Genomic DNA, 5594 nt, shown 5'->3' on the forward strand with positions numbered 1-5594 from the left:
TACCCACACGCGCGCCAGCCGCTCCCCGCCCCCTTTCTTTCCTCTTCCGGGTACGGCGGCCGAAGGGGAAGCGGGGCGCGTGCTGGCGGGGCACCCGGAGCCCCTCCCGGCGCCTGGAGAGGCGGCGGCAGCGCCCCACCCCACCTCACACCGCCTCCTCCTCTCACCTTCCCTCACGGGCTGGTGAAGGTGTTCCGCGGGTTCGATGGTCTGTACGAGCCGCCCGGCCCGACCCCTCTTCACACACGAAGGGCTTGGGAGGGCTTTGCCCGCTGGGCTTGGGAGGGTTCAGGCGGAACGGTACCAGCTGGAGAAGGGCAGAGCATATAAGCAAGAGTTGACCGGGGAGGGAGGCTGAGTATCCAGGGGATCCTCATTTGCAAAAATATGGACCCTTGGATTTAGTACTGTTCAGAAGATGTCATTTTGTTGGGAGATGGGAAATACTCCCATGAGAGTTAAAATCAACTGAGAGTCAGCACAATCCTGCCTGCAACTGCAAGACATCCCTGGTGGATGAAAGAAAGACTGTGGATGTGATCTAAGGCCTTTTCAACACCATTCCACAGCATCCTGCTGGAGAAACTGACTGCCTGTGTCTTGGATGGACCCGCTCTGAGACGGGTGAAAAACTGTCTGGATGGCCAGGCCCAGAGACTGGTGGGGAGTGGAGTTAAATCCAGTTGGTGTCTGGTTACCGATGGTGTGCCCCAGGGCTTGATGCTGGGGCCTGTTCTGTTTAATATTTTTACTAATGTTGTGGATGGGGAGATCGAGTGCACCCTCAGTAAGTTTGCTGATGTCACCATGCTGGATGAATGTGTAGATCTGCTTTAGGGCAGGAAGGCTCTTCAGAGGGACCTAGACAGGCTGGAATGATGAGCTGAGGCCAATTGTATGAGGTTCAACAAGGCCAGGTGCCAGGTCCTGCACTTGTGCCACAACAACCTCAGGCAACACTACAGGCTGGGACAGAGTAGCTGGAAAGCTGTCCTGCGGAAAAGGACCTGGGGCTATTAATCAACAGCCCACGGAACATGAGCCAGCAGTGTGCACAGGTGGCAAAGAAAGGCCAATGGCATCCTGGCTTGCATCAGAAATAGTGTGGCCAGCAGGAGCAAAGAAGTGATTGTCCCACTGTACTGGGCACTGGTGAGGCCACAGTTTGAATACTGTGTTCAGTTCTGGGCTCCTCACTACAGGAAGGACATTGAGGTGCTGGAACTTGTCCAGAGATGGGCAACAAAGCTGGTGAAGAGTCTGGAGAACAAGTTGTATGAGGAGTGGTTGAAGGACCTGGGGATGTTTATCCTAGAAAAGAGGAGGCTGAGAGGAGATATGCTCACTCTCTACAACTACCTGAAAAGAGGTTGTAGTGAGGTGGGAGTCGGTCCCTTCTCCAAAGTAACAAGTGATAAGAGGAAAGTGAAAGAGGCTCAAGTTGCACCAGGGGAGGTTTATTTTGGAGATTAGGAAGAACTTTTTCACTGAGAGGATTGTTAAACACAGGCACAGGCTTCCCAGGGAGGTGATAAGAGTCACCATCCCTGGAGTTATTGAAAAGCTATATAGGTGAGGTGTCCATGGTTTAGTGATGGGCTTAGCAATGTTAGGTTAGTGGTTGGACTCAATGGTCTTAAGGGCCGTTTCCAACCAAAATGATTCTGTGATTCTATAATTCTGACTGTGGTAGCTTCCCTTTAGAGGCTTGGAAAGCATTTTGCATGACGGCTCCTAGTCTTGCAAATGAGTACATGTATGGGCAAGCAAGAATTGGAAGTGGAGTAACTGGTTGGAAATAGGGGTTGTAGTGTCATGGTTCCCAGCCAGGAACAATGAACCGTAAGCGGCCACTCTTTCACTCATCCCTCTCCTGACTGGATGGGGAAAAGTACCAAGGGCCTTTGGAACTCCCCAAGGACAGGGAGGGCTCACTTACCACTTATGGTCCTGGACAAAATAGATAAGACTACTCGACTTGGGGAAGGAAATCTAACTTAATTTAATCCACCGCCAACCAAAACAAACAGAAGACAACACAGAGTGGTACAATGATGAAGAGCACAATGAGCCCTTTAAGACCACCTTCCCCCACCTCTTCCTTGGCTCAGAGCCCTGATCCCAGTGTCTTTATCTCTTCTTCCACTGAGCAGCTCAGAGGGGCAGGAAATGGGGGTTTCAGTCAGTCCTTTCCCAATAGCTCCTGCTACTTGTCTCTCCTGAGGGTGGGCAGGCTCCTCACTGGCCCTCCCTGCTCCAGAGCAGGGTCCCTCACACACCTGGCAGCCCTACATGGGCTGCAGCTCCTCTCTCTGCCTCCTCTGCTAGAGAGCCACAACACTCAACCCCTGTGTCATGGGGTCCTCACACAGCTGCTGGCAACTATCAATCACACCATTGCCCTCCATGCATCTTAGGGGGACAGCTCTACTCTCACCAGAGGCTCAAGGGTATTCTCTGGTCTGGCGCTGCTCCTCCATCCATCCCTCCCTGACTGTGGAGTCCGTGTGATCACCTCCATCTCATCATGCTCTTCCACCTACTACACACTACAAATTTTCACACCAGATGTGCCTGGCCAGGCCAGAGGTGGGTCTAAAACTCAGAGCCAGGGAAAGTTTTAGGAAGTGTTTACAGGGGCAGCACTGTAGCCCCCTCCCTGTTACCAAGCTCAAGCAGCTCCACACAAACCCATCCCATGGGGGTAGATGGCCAGCAATGGTGTTCTTTGATGACATCTGCTAGGGTATTGCAGTGAGCCTTGTTTGGTTGAACTGTCGTTATAATTAATGATTTGGCAGAAGAAAGCTGCCCTCTGTGCAAAAGTGGACAAAGATACAGTAAGAAAAGATTGCGATCACATTGGAGAAAGGCTTGAATCTTTCTGAAAATATGTTGCTTTCTTCTGTATAGGCACACTCTATTTCTCAAGTGTCGCTTTCCTGAACCACTTTTCTTAACTGGCCATAGTGCTGTGGTCACTGTATGTGCCAGGTGCAGGCTCTCTTGCATTTCCTCTTCTTCCACCACTGCCAGAATTTTACTTTCCATCATCACACTGATTAGTGTTGCTAGTGCAGTGGGTGCAGTTCTGATTGCCCATCCCAGCTGACTTTGAAATTTGGCCTCTCTGGTGTGATTGATTGCCAAGGTTTTTCAACTTGCTGGAGTATTAAGGCAGCACTGAATCCTGCCCTAGGATCTGGCTTTACTGATGGCTCCTGAATGATACGCCAGCAACTTAAACAATTCTCAGCCATCTTTCTCCTTCTGCTGTCTGCTGTTCTTGACAGTACCACCTTGGTCGTCAGTCAGGAGCTAAGAGATCTATCTTCTTTAGGCCTAATGCTTCCAACTCTCTGATTGAATTAAAGCTCTTTGTGAGTTCAGCTGACTGAAGGACTGAAAGGAAGTATGTGTTATGAATGAATCCAGAAACAGAGGGCGACATGTCAGAAGATTGTGGATTTATTCTATGCACTAACTTTTGAAGTACAGAAAAAATTCTGTGTCACTCAGCCTTACTCTTTATTATTTTTTTTTCCCTCAGAGGAAGAGAGAAAGGCTATAAAATGCAGGGGTGGGCAAGGTTTTTCCTTTAGTGCTAGTTCATTTTATATGAACACTATATACCAGATGCCTTTCTAATATTTCAGTAACACAACAGTTATGCCTAAAATGCAAATGTTAGGCATTTAATTGTTGCAAAATATTTTTTATTTTAAAAAAATCTTTTGAAATTACAGCTGCTAAATGAGAGAGCCTGTTTTTCTCAAGCCTCTTGAATGCACCCACTGATGGCTGTTTCATTGTGTTGGATCTGCTGTTTCCTCTTACATCTTGTCAAGGTCATTTACAGATCAAAGTGTCAGAGCTTGGGTGACACAGAACTGGTCTTCAGTGATAAACTGCTCTCTTTATTTTTGGTTTTTTTTAACATTTGAGTAGTCACACACATCAGCTAGGCAAAAAGAACCCATGCTGGTAAAAACAATCCATCTAAAAAACTTATTTGCAGTAAAACTTGAGGTCAGATCTGGTTTACAGTACCTGAATTGATCTCAGTAAGTTTATTTTGTGGTAAAATTAAAGCACCTTAGTATTTTTTTCTCTTTCTGTTATCTAGTGGCTTAGTCTGAATACACATCCAACCAGAAGCTCTGGAGTGTCTGTGATCAGGGGTTAAACAAGGTATTTGTGGATGGTTTAATGAATATATAGAAATCTCTCAACCTGTGTACAAACAAGGAAGCATTATTTAGAGGGAATCGGGTAGTAGTTCTGACTGCTGTCTTAATCCATCAGGAGACTGCATCTTAGCTACAACATGTAGCTCTAGGCCTCTACTTAAAAAACAGTACATTGAAAACTATGAAAAAATCGTCCTCATTGGGATTTTTTTTCTAATTTTTTTCTCTTTTCAGGAGGTGAGGGCATTTTCAGCTTGAAAAAGAGGTGAGTGATCAAGATTGTGATGGAAGTGGACAAGCTTATGAAATACCACCTGCTTAACTGTTGTGACTACAGTTGCCCAAACATTTCTTGATTGCTTTGCTGAGTATTTGTCAGAACAAATGCTTTAAAACTTACCAGTTTGAGACCAGCAAGGAGCTGGCTATTCATGCAGTTCTAGTCTCTCTGATTGCCATTACTAGCTCTTGCAAGGCTTCGTCACAAAGGTTGTATGAAGCCCAGCATTAATGGAAGTGATGATGAGTAAGTGGTCAGGGAAGTGGCCATGAGCATGATGCTGAGAAACCATCCGCTGTGATCCTTCTAAACTTCTACTCCTGAAAGCTTCTTGAGATTGAAAAAAATTAATATTTTCTTGGCTTTTAACTCTTTTAAGCACTTCTGGCACTCTAAACATGCTACATCTCTGCAGCTGCATAGCATATGCAGGGCTTTGGGCTGTTTGGCAGCCCAGCTCTAACGTTCAGGACTTCCTGTAGCATTTCTAGTAGGAAAAAGGAGGTGTGGGTAGGAGACCTGTTGTGGGCCTCGAGACTTGCCTGTTTTGATAAATTGGTACTCTGATGTCTTCAATCTTGTTAAATTATTGCTGTTTTCAGGTGCACTTGCTTCAAAACTGTGATATAAAAATAGCCTAATACAACATATGACAGATGCCACAATACTGCTTAGGATTATTGTCATTCTGTTTTCTTCTGCCTGCTATGTATTAAATTTGGATGGTATAATATCTCTTGTGAAACAGAACACTATTGGATAACCTGAAATCGTGACACTGCTTTTTTTTTCCCTATCAAACTAATTTCCGTTAAACCTGTGTGTTCTTGAAGCAGCATCCGTCACATCTTGTCAGCGGCACAATGAAGCACCTACTGTATATTGTCAGTGGAATACCAATTAGCCTTTAATTTTACCACACGTCCAATCAAAAGAGCTATTGCTTTCACATGATGGCAGAAGGTCATTAAAATAAATGATCTTGCTGCCAGACAATGACAACAAAACCACAGCTCAGTAAGTAGTGTATCTGTTATTGGGAGCTGACAGCACACTGAATGCTGTGCTGCTCTCGCTTTTTCATTCTGACTTGTTCCAGGTGATCTGATGGCCTGAGAGCTATA

Source organism: Colius striatus, chromosome 4 (genome assembly GCF_028858725.1).
Source record: "Colius striatus isolate bColStr4 chromosome 4, bColStr4.1.hap1, whole genome shotgun sequence".
NCBI classification, from domain to species: Eukaryota; Metazoa; Chordata; class Aves; order Coliiformes; family Coliidae; genus Colius; species Colius striatus.